At 42.7% G+C, this 16,910-nt stretch overlaps 1 pseudogene; it reads right to left on the reverse strand.

The window, feature by feature from the left end:
* LOC112073646 (choline O-acetyltransferase-like) overlaps nt 1–16,910 on the reverse strand; it is a 46,338-nt pseudogene that overhangs the window by 28,357 nt on the left and 1,071 nt on the right.

A 16,910-nucleotide genomic window follows, 5' to 3' on the forward strand; every position in this document is an offset into this window, starting at 1 on the left:
TGTGTTCCAGACAAAGCTGTGTTGGCTGTGTGAGGAGGTGTCTGAGCCTGGGGCCTGGGAGATGAGGACAGAGAACAAGTGAAGGGTCTGTGACAGAGCAGAGACTCAGAACAACAGGCCCTGCTACAGAGACTGGACAAGCAGGACAAACGACTACGCTCCATCACTTCTGAGAAGAAAGGTAAGACGTTCTGAGTACTCTGGTTGGATAGTTGTTCTGAGACAAGCTAACTCGTCATCACATACAGCAGCGGTCAGCAATAGGCAGGGGGCCATAACTGTCCCGTGAGTGATTTATTTTGACTCACCCCTCCCAAAAAATATATGTTTTATTGTGATTGTGACCCAATGTAATTAAGCTATCATTCAGTTGTACAACTGACTAGGTATCCCCCTTTCCCTATGTAGCGGGCAAGCTGACATTTTGCGGGTGGGGTGAGAGAGGGTGGAAGCGCTGGGCATCTTGTTGTTATGACATGATCTGAATTAGTCCCAAAGAATTATACAGAGGAGCGGCTTCTTTGAAAGAATTCTGAATGTCTTCTCGTTAACATGCTTGTGTGTACAGATTGGCACCAGAATTAAAATACATGTCTTACCTTTTTGTTACTAATAAATTCAATGTCAAAAATGATAACTATAGTATCCTTAACTAGCATTGAATATGTTAATCCATTCTTCTCTAAATACAAATTGCTTTCCCTAATTTCTGAATCTCTCTTGTAAGGTCAGTAGGCTAGGCTACAGTAGCCTATGATTCGTAGGGGGAGGGCCTGGTAGCTTACACACACAGGCAAAGATTTTCAGCAGACAGACAGTCATATGTGTATGTGACAGACAGTCACATACACATATTTAGCAGATGTTATTGCGGGTGTAGCGAAATGCTTGTGTTCCTAGCTCCAACAGTGTAGTAGTATCTAACAGTTCACAACAATACACACTAATCTAAAAGTTTAAAAAAATGGAATTAAGAAATATATAAATATTAGATTGATCAGTGTCCGAGTGGCATTGACTAAAATACAGTAGAATAGAATAGAGTATTTACATATGAGATGAGTAAAGCATTATGTAAACATTATTAACGTGACTAGTGTTCCATTATTAAAGTGGCCAGTATGTATATAAGGTGCAGGGTTACATGACAGTGTGGAAGCCAGCTAGTGATGGCTATTTAACAGTCTGATGGCCTTAAGATAGAAGCTGTTTTTCAGTCTCTCGGTCCAAGATTTGATGCACCTGTACTGACCTAACCTTCTGGAGGATAAAGGGGTGAATAGGCCGCGGCTCGGGTGGTTGATGTCCTTGATGATCTTTTTGGCTTTCCTGTGACATCGGGTGCTGTAGGTGTCCTGCAGGGCAGGTAGTTTGACCCCGGTGATGCATTGGTCAGACCACACCACCTTTTGGAGAGCCCTGTGGTTGCAGGCGGTGCAGTTGCCGTACCAGGCGGTGATACAGCCCGACAAGATGCTCTCAATTGTGCATCTGTAAAAGTTTGTGAGGATTTTAGGGGCCAAGCCAAATTTCTTCAGCCTCCTGAGGTTGAAGAGGCGCTGTTGCACCTTCTTCACCACACTGTCTGTGTGGGTGGACCATGTCAGATCGTCAGTGATGTATACATCGAGGAACTTGAAGCTTTCCCCTTTCTCAACTGCGGTCCTGTCGATGTGGATAGGGGCATACTCACTCTGCTGTTTCCTGAAGTCCACGATCAGTTCCTTTGTTTTGTTGACATTGAGTAAGAGGTTATTTTCCTGGCACCACACTCCCAGGGCCCTCACCTCCTCCCTGCAGGCTGTCTCGTCATTGTTGGTAATCAGGCCTACTACTGTTGTGTAGTCTGCAAACTTGATAATTGAGTTGGAGGCGTGCGTGGCCACGCAGTCATGGGTGAACAGAGAGTACAGGAGGGGCCTGAGCATGCACCCTTGTTTGGCCCCTATGTTGAGGATCAGCAAAATGGAGGTGTTGTTTCCTACCTTCACCACCTGGAGGCGGCCCGTCAGGAAGTCCAGGACCCAGTTGCACAGGGTTCAGGGGTTCAGACCCAGGGCCCCGAGCTTAATGATGAGCTTGGGGAGGGGGTACTATGGTGTTGAATGCTGAGCTATCAGTCCAATGAACCAGCATTCTTACAGTGGTTGATACAGTGGTTGCTCAACTAAAAGTTTTGATATTATTCTGCGGGCATAGGGTAAAATGTGGTTTAGTACGGTACCCTGCGTCACTGAGTCACTGCTCCAGACCAGCGCAAGGGGAGTTAAGCACTGATTATGCTTACTGGAAAATACTCTTTCAAAATGTATGAAGAGGCAAGTGGAAGGGGGAAAGACAGCATTCAGAGGTCAAGACAGAGCTGCTCTGAGACAAGCATGGGGACTGGTCTTGATAAATCAATGAGATTTTTATTTTCAATTAATCTCTGTTTGGGATTTAGTTAGACTATAATTAGGGTGTGGAAATGTTAGGATTATTTTGCTCTTACTGTAGTACTGTAGCCTACTCCTGACCGGTCACGTTGTACAGCGCCACTATGGGCCTATTAGCAGGACAGTACAGTCGTGGCCAAAAGTTTTGAGAATGACACAAATATTAATTTCCACAAAGTTGCTGCTTCAGTGTCTTTAGATATTTTTGTCAGATGTTGCTATGGAATACTGAAGTATAATTACAAGCATTTCATAAGTGTCAAAGGCTTTTATTGACAATTAACATGAAGTTGAGCATGCAAAGAGTCCAATATCTTTTGCGTGTTGACCCTTCTTTTTCAAGACCTCTGCAATCCGCCCTGGCATGCTGTCAATTAACTTCTGGGCCACATCCTGACTGATGGCAGCCCATTCTTGCATAATCAATGCTTGGAGTTTGTCAGAATTTGTGGGTTTTTGTTTGTCCACCCGCCTCTTGAGGATTGACCACAAGTTCTCAATGGGATTAACCTCTTGACATCATAATTTAAAAAAAAAACATTTTTTAAACGTTCCCAACGTAAACTGACATTTTTTCTGGCCCAGATCGTAGATTATGCATATCATTTACAGATTAGGATAGAAAACACTCCAAAGTTTCCAAAACTGCCAAAATATTGTCTGTGAGTATAACAATACTTATTCTGCAGGCGAAAACCTGAGAAATTATAACCCGGAAGTGATATTTTTTTATTTTATTCTGTGTTTCCTGGACCGTCTATCCTCCATTTAAAGGGGTATCAACCAGATTCATTTTCCAATGGCTTCCTCAAGGTGTGACCAGGCTTTAGACATAGTTTTAGGCTTTTATTTTGAAAAATGAGCGAGATGTTTCAAAAGAGGTCAGGTGTCCATCTGAATAGTTCCTGCGCGCGAGAGAGTGGCTCCCCATTTTCCTTTTGTCTCTTAAAGAATAGGTTATGGTCCGGTTGAAATATTATCGATTATGTTTGTTAAAAACAACCTGAGGATTGATTATAAAAAACATTTGACATGTTTCTACGACCATTACGGATACTTTTTGGAATTTGTCGAACGGAACAAGGCTGTAGTTTTCTCAACATAATGCGCAACCCAAATAGCGTTTTTTTGTGATAAATTAATATTTATCGAACAAAAAGAACATTTGTTGTGTAACTGGGAGTCTCGTGAGTGGAAACATCCAAAGATTATCAAAGGTAAGCGATTAATTTTATTGCTTTTCTGACTTTCGTGACCATGCTAATTTGGGGCTAGCTGTTGTAGCATTGATTGCTACACTCACAAAAGCTTGGATTTATTTCGCTGTAAAGTATATCTTCAAAATCTGATACGATAGGTGGATTAACAACAAGCTAAGCTGTGTTTTGGTATATTTCACTTGTGATTGCATGATTATAAATATTTTTAGTAATATTTATGCATTTGGCGCCCTGCAATTCTAGCGGTTGTTTAGGAAAGTGATCCCGTAAAAGGGATCCGTAGCGCAGAGAAGTTAATAAAAGGCACATGACAGCCCGCTAAGACTCTCAAACCACGAGAAACAAGATTCTCTGGTCTGATGAAACCAAGATTGAACTCTTTGGCCTGAATGCCAAGCATCACGTCTGGAGGAAACCTGGCACCATCCCTACGGTGAAGTATGATGGTGTTAGAATCATGCTGTGGGGATGTTTTTCAGCGTCAGGGACCGGGAGACTAGTCAGGATCGATGCAAAGATGAACAGAGTAAAGTACAGAGAGATCCTTGATGAAAACCTGCTCCAGAGCTCTCAGGATCTCAGACTGGGGCCAAGAGTTACCTTCCAACAGGACAACAACCCTAAGCACACAGCCAAGACAACGCAGGAGCGGCTTCAGGACAAGTGTCTGAATGTCCTTGAGTGGCCCAACCAGAGCCCGGACTTAAACATAATCGAACATCACTGGAGAGACCTGAAAATAGCAGTGCAGCGACGCTCCCCATCCAACCTGACAGAGCTTGAGAAAATCTGCAGAGAAGAATGGGAGAAACTCCCCAAATACATGTGTGCCAAGCTTGTAGCGTCATACCCAAGAAGACTTGAGGATGTGATCGCTGCCAAAGGTACTTCAACAAAGTACTGAGTAAAGGGTCAGAATAGTTATGTAAATGTAATATTTCAGTTTTGCATCTTTTATAAATTAGCAAACATTTCTAAAAACCTGTTTTGCTTTGTGTGAGGTATTGTGTGAAGATTGATGAGGATTTTTTATTTTTTTTAATCCATTTTAGAATAAGGCTGTAACCTAACATAAAAAAAGGAAAACGTCAAGGTGTCTGAATACCTTCTGAAGGTACTGTACATACATACAGAAATGCATACACACACCACTTTGAGGAGAACATGAAAATCATCCACTCCATGGAATGTCTGACAGGACTGTCATGGAGTTGAGGAAGTTGATTGGGGATGTTGTGTATTGATGTTCAATAGACGAGAGAGAGAGTCTCTTTGTGTTAAATCTCTGCTGTCTCACCTGAATACTTCTCATCTTCCTTCCTCTGAGACTTCTCCAGGAGATCAGTGAGTGCCTGAGAGACTTTTCCCATTCTGAATTACCTGGTCCCAAATACAGCTCTTAGTCTCACCAACTCTGTACACTTGGTGAAATCAAATAGATGGTTGTGATTGCTGCTCCGTTTGTCTCCCTGCTTCATCAGTGCTGCCTGTTGTCTAGCTGAGCTGAGAGCTTGGGAGGCTGGCTGGGCTGGGAGGCTGAAAGGTTGGCTGGTCTGGGAGGCTGGCTGGTCTGGGAGGCTGGCTAGGAGGGAGAGAGATGGCGCCAGACATACTCTGGCAGTCTAAATGGGCCTAAAAGACAACGGGCTATGACTGAAAGTCACCCTCTGTTTAATCTAAATCTGTAGAAGTCAGTTACTGAGGCAAGAACTATAATCCAATAGCTATCTACCACAGACGCTAGCCTATGTTTTAGTGAAGATGGGAAAGCTAAGTATGCCGGAAACTTCCTCAGATCAGTACTGCGGTAGTGATTTAGTTCGAGAGAAATGTTCACCAGGCCTGCTGACTTCAGCAACCGAAAACTTCAACAGAAAAGTACCACAGCAATGTTTTAGTAAGAGGAAAAAAGTACCACAGCAATGTTTTAGTAAGAGGAAGAAAGTACACCGGCAGCAACCTTCAGGAACAACTGAAAACTTCTTCTGAAAACTTCCAAAATAAGTTAGGATGATCAAAGACTGGATGGGAGTGGACCCAGTGACACTAGGTCGAAGAAATACTCATGTCTAATGTATTGCAGTTCGTTCCTAATGAGAGAGCACATTTTCCAGATGGGCCAAATTTGTTTTCTGTTGTTTTGTGCCAAATCCCTCCAAAGATAGACCACAGATAGTTACCAGCTTCTTTCCCAAGAGTGGGGTTAGACAGCATCATTATTAGGGTGTCTGGGCTCCACAATGCCCCGCTGTTACAGCCTGTGTGTGTGTGTGTGTGTGTGTGTGTGTGTGTGTGTGTGTGTGTGTGTGTGTGTGTGTGTGTGTGTGTGTGTGTGTGTGTGTGTGTGTGTGTGTTGTGTGTGTGTGTGTGTGTGTGTGTGTGTGTGTGTGTGTGTGTTGTTCCAGGCAGGCAGGCAGAACAACACATGCTGAATAAGACTACAGGCTGATTAGGCCCCTGTCTTTCTGCCTGCCTGTCTCTGTGTGAAGATGTTCCGGAGGGAGACAGAATTAGACTGAGATTCCTGGCTGCTTGTTGTGATGAACCATGGTGAACCCTGAACTAACTCATTATCACAAGTTTAGTTTAGAAACTGAGAGAGAAGACAGCTTTCCTGTGTGGATGTGATTATGAGTAGAAATTACAGAAAAGCATAGTACATTTGCATCACGAAACACAAATTAACATACAATCATAGACACACACACAGAGACAGAGAGACAAAAAGAGAGAGAGAAAGAAATCACTCCCATAATGACCCAGGCTTTATCACATCCGTCCGTGTTTGGCCGGGGTAGGCCGTCATTGTAAATAAGAATTTGTTCTTATCTGACTTGCCTAGTTAAATAAAGGTTAAATAAAAAATGAAATAAAAATGATTGTTTGATTGATTGATTGTGACTACAGTACATGCTGCATATCAGGGGTAGGCAACTAGAAAAAAATGTTGAGGAACAGAATCAGAACCGAAAACAAAAGTGATTTATACTGTTCCGGAACAGAACCATTATTATAAAAGCATGGGAAACGGTTCATAACATTATTTTAAGTTCCAGATTTTTTTTTACAGTCCCACAAAAAAATGCAACAAAGTGACTATGCAAAACCCTCACTGTCACTCAGAAACGTATTCTAGAAAAGATGGCACCGACAGATATGGCAACTCCGCTTCTAGGTCCTAAGAATTCCAGTCTGACTCTGGAGGCATGCACCCCATTCATCACTTCCTGGTATATGACTCGCTAATGTTTAGTCTCTGGACAATAAAGTAGACAAGCTCAGGGCGAGGATCTCCTTCCAGAGAGACATCAGGGATTGTAACATACTCTGTTTCACGGAAAAATGGCTCGCTCTGGATATACTGTCCCCGTCCATACAACCAGCTGGGTTTTCAGTACATTGCGGAGACAGGAATAAAGATCCTTCCAGGAAGAAGAAAGGCGGGGGTGTATGTTTCATGATTAACTACTCATGGTGTAATTGTGTTAACATACATAAACTCAAGTCCTTTTGTTCACCCGACCTAGAGTACCTCACAATCAAATGCCCACCGTATTACCTCCCAAGAGAATTCTCCTTGGTTATAGTCACAGCCGTGTATATTCCCTCTCAATCCGATACCACGACGGCCCTCAAAGGACAGCACTGGACTTTATGCAAACTGGAAACTACATATCTTGAGGCCACATTTATTGTAGCTGGGATTGTAGCTGTGGAAAACACTACCGAAGTTCAACCAACACATTGACTTGTAGCACTCATGCTGAGAAAACACTGGACCATTGCTACTCAACTTTTCAAAATGCCTACAAGGCCCTCTCCCACCCTACCTTCGGCAAACCTGATCATGACTCCATTTAGCTCTTCCCTTCCTATAGGCAGAAACTCAAACAGGAAGTACACTTACTAAGGTCAATTCAATGCTGGTCTGACCAATCGGAATCCATGCCTCAAGATTGTTTTGATCACGTGGACTCGGATATTTTCCGGGTAGCCTCTAAGAATAACATAGACGAATACACGGATACGGTGAGTGAGTTCATCAGGAAGTGTATAGGAGATGTACCCACTGTGACTATTAAAACCTACCCAAACCAGAAACCATGGATATATGACAGCATTCGGGCAAAACTGAAAGCGCGAACCACCGTATTTAACCATGGCAAGGTGACTGGGAATATGAACGAATACAAACAGTGTAGTTATTCCCTTCATAAGGCAATCAAACAGGAAAAACATCAGCACAGAAACAAAGTGGAGGTGCAAGTCAATGGCTCAGACACGAGATGTATGTGGCAAGGTCTACAGACAATCATGGACTACAAAGGGAAAACCAGCAACGTTGTGAACATCTTCGCCCGCATTGAGGATAACACAGCGCCACTGACGCAGCCCACTACCAAGGTCTGTGGGCTCTCCTTCTCCGTGGCCGGCATGAGTAATACATTTAAGCGTGTTAACCCTCGCAAGGCTGCCGGCCCAGATTAATCAAGACCAGTCCCCATGTTTGTCTCAGAGCAGTACAAAACGGTGCTGAAACAGTGGTTACACCCGGGTAGGCTATTGCTTCAAATCCTATATTAACAATTGGATGATGGTGGGCCAGAACATAATAAGTATATAATATTAGCAAAATGATTTGGCCAACACTACAAATTTAACATGTTTAACACATATGATTAGTACATAATAAATTCAGTGACAATAAGATAATAACTTTGATCTGATTACGCTCATAAAATCACTGTCTCTATTAAATTATTATGTTTGTCTATTTCTCTGGGCGTTGATCGGTGGTCTACATAACCTACTGTAGGCTACACTACTTTTTTTAACTCTCAAAAAGAAGAAGAAGAAAGGTGGAAAATCAAAGATTCAGAGAATGTACAGAGAGATATGCATTCATCTCTCCCTCTTTTCCCAATGCCAAGCAAGTATGTATCATTTGCAATGAAAATATTGCTGTTTGCAAATAATTCAATCTCAGACTAATTATGAATCTAAGCACAGAGCTTTCAGTGACCTTCCCGCCTCATATAGAGGCCTGACGCAGAAACATTGACTCGTTAACTGCAAGCTGCACGCACGGCTTTTTTTGCAGACATATTCTGTAACTTAAATGGGTTAAATCTGCAGTGGAGAAATTTGAGGCCTTTACTAGGAAGCTTGAGTTGTTCGATTTTGACTTGTCATCTGGAAGGCTACTGCACTTCAGCACACTGAAGAAATGACAGGCAGAGGGACCAGGCTGCAGCGGTGTCACAGAGGTGATGGCAGATTTCATCAAGCAGCCCAGGTAACAACGTCTCCACCAGATTTGAAGACTACAGCATGCCCAAGGATATCATTGCGTTTGTACGTGATCCTCTCACAGTCTGCCCAGGTGGAGAGTTCTCCTCCCCTGCTAAGAAAACAATACCTTCCCTGGATTAGGTTTTTTCAATTTCAATATAACCTTTATTTATTATCAAAATGCCTCCAGCTGTCCATCACTACTGTGAATAAAAACAGAATATCTAAGGGTCTTTCATACAATTATAATGTAGGGTTAATAATAATAATATTAATCATTTTTCCCCCTTCCACTTGTTAAAGGTTTCAATTGATTTATTGATTTATCAATTAGTATATCTGAGTTTAACCACAATATTTGTTGTATTATTTGTTCTGTCTTTTCTGGTGGATTAAACTGAAATTGCAAACAACTTTCTATGGCTTGTTAAAAAAATAACAATATTTTGGAAATTATTTTGTTTTCAAATAACCGAAATTGAGCAAGAAAAAGGCCATTCTTGAACATGGGGTGAGACATTCTTACTCATTTGTAAATAAAGAGTTTGTTTTTACTGGAGCGGCGAACCACCCTTGCTGTCTCTGCCTAGCCCGTTCCCCTCTCTCTACTGGGATTCTATGCCTCTAAACCTATTATGGGGTCTGAGTCACTGGCTTACTGGTGCTCTTTCATGCCGTCCCTAGGAGGGGTGCATCACTTGAGTGGGTTGAGTCACTGATGTGATCTTCCTGTCCGGGTTGGCGCCCCCCTCGGATTTGTGCTGTGGTGGAGATCTTTGTGGGCTATACTCAGCCTTGTCTCAGGGTAGTAAGTTGGTGGTTGAAGATATCCCTCTTGTGGTGTTGGGGCTGTGCTTTGGCAAAGTGGGTGGGGTTATATCCTGCCGGTTGGCCATGTCCGGGGCCACAGTGTCTCCCGACCCCTCCTGTCTCAGCCTCCAGTAATTTTGCTGCAATAGTTTATGTGTCAGGGGGCTAGGGTTAGTCTGTTATATCTGGAGTATTTCTCCTGTCTTATCCGGTGTACTGTGTGAATTTAAATATGCTCCATCTAATTCTCTCTCTCTTTCTTTCTCTTCTCTCTGAGGACCTGAGCCCATGGACCATGCCTCAGGACTACCTGGCCTGATGACTCCTTGCTGTCCCCAGTCCACCTGGTCGTGCTGCTGCTCCAGTTTCAACTGTTCTGCCTGCGGCTATGGAACCCTGACCTGTTCACTGGACATGCTACCTTGTCCCGGACCTGCTGTTTTCAACTTTCTCTCTCTACCGTACCTGCTGTCTCTAACTCTGAATGATGAGCTATGAAAAGCCAACTGACATTTACTCCTGAGCTGCTGACCTGTTGCACCCTCTACAACCACAGCCAGAAGAGGACTGGACCCCCTCAGAGCCTGGTTCCTCTCTAGGTTTCTTCCTAGGTTCCGGCCTTTCTAGGGTGTATTTCCCAGCCACCATGCTAATACATCTGCATTGCTTGCTGTTTGTGGTTTTAGGCTGGGTTTCTGTATAGCACTTTGTGACATTTGATGTAAAAAAGGCTTTATAAGTACATTTGATTGATTGATTTATTTCTGTTTTTAGAGGGAGAGAAACCAAAAGCCCACCGTCGCCTCATGGGTCTCCCAGTCGCGGCCAGCACGGGTATCAAACCAGCATCTGTAGCAACCCAGTTTGCACTGCGATGCAGTGTCTTAGACCACTGCACCGCTCGGGAGGCCCCATCCACAAAGTTTTTAATGTTGATCAAAAGTTTCGAGAATGACAAATATAAATTTTCACAAAGTCTTCTGCCTCAGTTTGTATCATGGCAATTTGCATATACTCCAGAATGTTATGAAGAGTGATCTGATGAATTGCAATTATTTGCAAAGTCCCTCTTTGCCATGCAAATGAACTGAATCTCCCAAAAACATTTCCACTGCATTTCAGCTCTGCCACAAAAGGACCAGCTGACATCATGTACGTGATTCTCTCGTTAACACAGGTGTGAGTGTTGATGAGGACAAGGCTGGAGATCACTCTGTCATGCTGATTGAGTTCGAATAACAGACTGGAAGCTTCAAAAGGAGGATGGTGCTTGGAATCATTGTTCTTCCTCTGTAAACCATGGTTACCTGCAAGGAAACACGTGCCGTCATCATTGCTTTGCACAAAAAGGGCTTCACAGGCAAGGATATGGTGCCAGTAAGATTGCACCTAAATCAACCATTTATTGGATCATCAAAAACTTCAAGGACAGCGGTTCAATTGTTGTGAAGAAGGCTTCAGGGCGCCCAAGAAAGTCCAGCAAGCGCCAGGACCATCTCCTAAAGTTGATTCAGCTGCGGGATCGGGGCACTACCAGCACAGAGCTTGCTCAGGAATGGCAGCAGGCAGGTGTAAGTGCATCTGCACGCACAGTGAGGCGAAGACTTTTGGAGGATGGCCTGGTGTCAAGAAGGGCAGCAAAGAAGTCACTTCTATCCAGGAGAAACATCAGGGACAGACTGATATTCTGCAAAAGGTACAGGGATTGGACTGCTGAGGACTAGGGTAAATTCATTTTCTCTGATGAATCCCCTTTCCGATTGTTTGGGGCATCCGAAAAATAACTTGTCCGTAGAAGACAAGGTAAGCTCTACCATCAGTCCTGCATCATGCCAATAGTAAAGCATCCTGAGACCATTCATGTGTGGGGTTGCTTCTCAGCCAAGGGAGTGGGCTCACTCACAATTTTGCTTAAGGAGTGGATTCCATCTGGCCACTCTCCCATAAAGGCCTGATTGGTGGTGCGCTACAGAGATGGTTGTCCTTGTAGAAGGTTCTCCCATCTCCACAGAGGGACTTTAGAGCTCTGTCAGAATGACCATTGGGTTCTTGGTCACCTCCCTGACCAAGGCCCTTCTCCCCTGATTGCTCAGTTTGGCCGGGTGGCCGGCTCTAGGAAGGGTCTTGGTATCCTTCCACAGATCTGTGCCTCGACACAATCCTATCTCGTAGCTCTGTGGACAATTCCTTCGACATCATGTCTTGGTTTTTGCTCTGACATGCACTGTTAACTGTGGGACCTTATGTATATAGACAGGTGTGTGCCTTTCAAAATAATTTCCAATAAATATAATTTACCACAGGTGGACTCCAATAAAGTTGTAGAAACATCTCAAGGATGATCATTGGAAACAAGATGCACCTGAGCTCAATTTCGAGTCTCATAGCAAAGGGTCTGAATACTAATGTAAATAAGGTATTTCTGTTTTTAATTTTGTATACATTTGCAAAAATCTATAAAACTGTGTTTTTGCTTTGAAATGATGGGGTATTGTGTGTAGATTGCTGAGGAATAAAAATACATTTTTGAATAAGGCAGCACGGTAACAAGATGTGGAAAAAGTCAAGGGGTCTGAATACTTTTCGACCGCACTGTATGTATGTTATGTGTGTGTGTGTGTGTGCACTGGGGCCCATCTGTGTCCATGCGTCTGCACCTGCTATAATTAATGAGTTCCCTCAGACCCAGCCGGCCCTTTAATTAAGAGGAATGAGCAGGCGAGTTGCGACACACACACACACACACACACACACACACACACACACACACACACACACACACACACACACACACACACACACACACACACACACACACACACACACACACACACACACACACACACACACACACACACACACACACACACACACACGCACACACCACCACGCAACGCAACAACAGCGCAGTTGGGGGAAGAGAGGAGGGTAATCTAGCAGGTGTGGGGTGGATAGTGACAGGCAATAAGACGCATCGTATCACTGATGCATCATCAGAAAACCAACATCACTCAGCAGTCAGTTGAGTGAGGGAGGAGCGGGATGAGAGAGGGAGGAGAAGAGAGGGATGAGAGGGGGAGGAGATGAGAGGGGGAGGAGCAGGATGAGAGAGAGGAGAGGAGAGGGAGGAGAGAGAGGAGTGTGTTCTCTCCAGTGCCCTGTTGCTCGTTTATTGAATCACTCATCATTTCACTGACTCTGACTCTGACTTTGTCAATTCTGCTGTACTGATTTACTCACTGCTTGTGGTTTAAGCTAGTCCTTGGACATTATTTCACTCACTAATACAGTCATACATATATTATTCTGGTCATTCTACAATAAACTGTTGACTGTTTTATCTGTCTACAGCAGTGATCCTCAGAGGAGGAGGAGGAGGACCATCCTCAGTGAATTTCATAAAAAGAAAAATAGTGAAACATTTTTAAAGTTACTCCTTACCTTTTTCCACATTTTGTTACGTTACAGCCTTATTCGAAAATTGATTAAAATAAAACCCTCATCAATCTACACACAATACCCCATAATGACAAAGCGAAAACGATTTTGGAATGTTTGCCAATTTATAAAAATAATAAACATGAATACCTTATTTACATAAGTATTCAGACCCTTTGCTATGAGATTTCAAATTGAGCTCAGGTGCATCCTTGGTTCCATTGATCATCCTTGAGATGTTTCTACAACTTGATTGGAGTCCACCTGTCGTAAATTCAATTGATGGACGATATATGTCAGAGCAAAAAACAAGCCATGATGTCAAAGGAATTGTCTGTAGTTCCTCTGAGACAGGATTGTGCAGCATTGAAGGTCCCCAAGACACACACTATGTAACTACACAAGTCAGTTAAGAACAAATTCTTATTACCAGGACAGTGGTTAACTGCATTGTTCAGGGGTAGAAGAACATATTTTACTTTGTCAGCTCAGGGATTTGATCCGGCAACCTTTTGGTTACTGGCCCAACGCTCTAACCACTAGGCTATCTGACGCCCTGTATAGCAGAATGCCTGTGCTGGAGACATGTGATGTATAGCAGAATGCCTGTGGTGGGAGACCTGTGATGTATAGCAGTTTGCCTGTGGTGGAGACCTGTGATGTATAGCAGTTTGCCTGTGGTGAAGACATGTGATGTATAGCAGTTTGCCTGTGGTGGAGACCTGTGATGTATAGCAGAATGCCTGTGGTGGAGACCTGTGATATATAGCAGAATGCCTGTGGTGAAGACCTGTGATGTATAGCAGTTTGCCTGTGGCGGAGACATGTGATGTATAGCGGTTTGCCTGTGGTGAAGACCTGTGATGTATAGCAGTTTGCCTGTGCTGGAGACATGTGGTCTAGGTCTGTGTGTTGGAACAATTTTTCTGAATTTCAATCTCTACACCAACCTATGTGTCTAGGTAAGTACATTTTCTAATGAATGTAACAGATTAAAGCCCTCTCAGTATTATTATTATTATGATTATAAACAAATTTGCATTGTGAAAAGTAATGTCAAATTGCTTATTAAAATACTATTACATCCAACAGTTTTTGGAAGAAAAAACAGGTTGAAAATCACTACGTTAGGGACAATTTTAACTTCAGACCATTTTATGATGGGTTCCATTTTGTGCATAGTTTTTGTACGCTCTCGTTGGCTGGCCATCGCTTCATACTCGTCGCCAAACCCACTGGCTCCAGGTCATCTACAAGTCTCTGCTAGGTAAAGCCCCGCCTTCTCTCAGCTCACTGGTCACCATAGCAGCACCCACCCGCAGTACGCGCTCCACCAGGTATATCTCACTGGTCACCCCCAAAGCCAATTCCTACTTTGGCCGCCTTTCCTTCCAGTTCTCTGCTGCCAATGACTGGAACGAACCGCAAAAATCACTGAAGCTGGAGACCCATATCTCCCTCACTAGCTTTAAGCACCAGCTGTCAGAGCAGCTCACAGAGCACTGCAGCTGTACATAGCCCATCTGTAAACAGCCCATCCAACTACCCCATCCCCATACTGTATTTATTTATTTATCTTGCTCCTTGCACCCCAGTATCTCTACTTGCACATTCATCTTCTGCACATCTACCATTCCAGTGTCTAATTGCTATATTGTAATTACTTCGCCACCATGGCCTATTTATTGCCTTACCTCCCTTATCTTGCCTCATTTGCACTCACTGTATATAGATTTTTCTTTTTTCTACTGTATTATTGACTGTATGTTTGTTTATTCCATGTGTAACTCTGTGTTGTTGTGTGTGTCGAACTGCTCTGCTTTATCTTGGCCAGGTCGCAGTTGTAAATGAGAACTTGTTCTCAACTAGCCTACATGTTTTTTGTTTTTTGTAACAGTATTTTTGTTGGAATTTCACAATTTTCACCCATATTAAGAGATACAACAAAAGAGACAGAGCAAAAAAAAACTGCACTCACTTACACATACCTGCGCATATATATACAGTATATGCATACATATACATATACATACATACATACATACGCATACATACACATATACATACAAATATACATACATACGTACACCATTTTCCTCTCCCCGCTCGGCGCTTCTCTCACCCCATCCCCATCATTGCGTCTCTCAATACATACATTTCAAACAAACTTACAAACAGAAATTAAACAAAAAAGCTCAGTTTAAACCAAGAAGTTAGGTTCCACACATGGAACGTACAGTGTAATTCTGAAATACATAGATCACCACCATTCTAAGAGAATTCTTGCAGTATAATAGCTGATACCTCAGGTTCTATGTAATTTAGATACGATTCCCATACTTTGTAGAACTGATCTGTTTTAGTAAGCAATGTACATGTCAGATATTCCAGAGGCACCCATTCAAATAGTATCTTATGCCAATCTTTAATAGAAGGAACCTTATCACTAATCCACTGTAAAAGGATGTTTTTCCTCGCTGCAAAGGTAAGGATGTTGTAAAGCCTCCTCTTACCCATAGAAGTAACATGCCTACTAGGGAGACCCAAGAGTAAAGAAACTGGGTCCAATTATAGATCAACCCCTAGGATCTTTTCAATTTCTTGCAGAACACCAGACCAGTATCTTTGTATTTTGGTACATTACCATAAACAATGTGTTAGGGTGCCTGTATCAGTTTTGCATTTAAGACACTGAGGAGAAGAGGAAGAGGGGCTAAAGGCATGTCTGCGATTTGGGGATATATGCAATCTGTGTATTATTCTTAATTGGATTGCTCTAGTACGATTACATATAGATTTTGTTTTTGCATATCTCCAAATGTCCTCCCACATCTCTTCGTCAATAGTAACAGACAATTCTTTCTCCCACACTTGTTTCACCCTCTGTGTGTCGACAGCAGAAAAGGACCTTAAAGCATCAGACTTACAGACATTTTCCTTTGTGGGAAAAAAAGCATTCTTTCAATGACAGACATATCAGGGTTACCAATTAAGGTGGTGCTCTTCAGAATATAATGTCTTTCTTGTAGGAAGTGGAAAAAGTCCTGCTTTGGGAGTCGATATTTCTCCACCATCTGCTCAAATGACAATAAAATCTTATCAGCAAATGTCATTTAGTCTGCGTATGCCCTTATTAAGCCAAAAGTTAAAGCCAGCATCCAGCAATCCTGGACCAAAATCTGGGTTGTTAAAACTTCTCTAGGATATGTGGGACGGTAGCGTCCCACCTAACCAACAGCCAGTGAAATTGCAGGGCGCCAAATTCAAAACAACAGAAATCTCATAATTAAAATTCCTCAAACATACAAGTATTATACACCATTTTAAAGATAAACTTCTCGTTAATCCAGTCAAAGTGTCTGATTTCAAAAAGGATTTACGGCGAAAGCACACCTTGCAATTATGTTAGCTCAGTACATAGCCACAGAAAAACACAGCCATTTTTCCAGCCAAAGAGAGGAGTAACAAAAAGCAGAAATAGAGTTAAAATGAATCACTAACCTTTGATGATCTTCATCAGATGACACTCATAGGACTTCATGTTACACAATACATGTATGTTTTGTTCGGTAAAGTTCATATTTATATCCAAAAATCTGAGTTTAGGCGGGACGCTACTGTCTCACTTGGCCAAAAGCCAGAGAAAATGCAGCGCGCCAAATTCAAATATTAAATTAAAGATACCAAATTAAAGCTACACTGGTTGTGAATCCAG

Source organism: Salvelinus sp. IW2-2015, unplaced genomic scaffold (genome assembly GCF_002910315.2).
Source record: "Salvelinus sp. IW2-2015 unplaced genomic scaffold, ASM291031v2 Un_scaffold2329, whole genome shotgun sequence".
NCBI lineage: Eukaryota > Metazoa > Chordata > Actinopteri > Salmoniformes > Salmonidae > Salvelinus > Salvelinus sp. IW2-2015.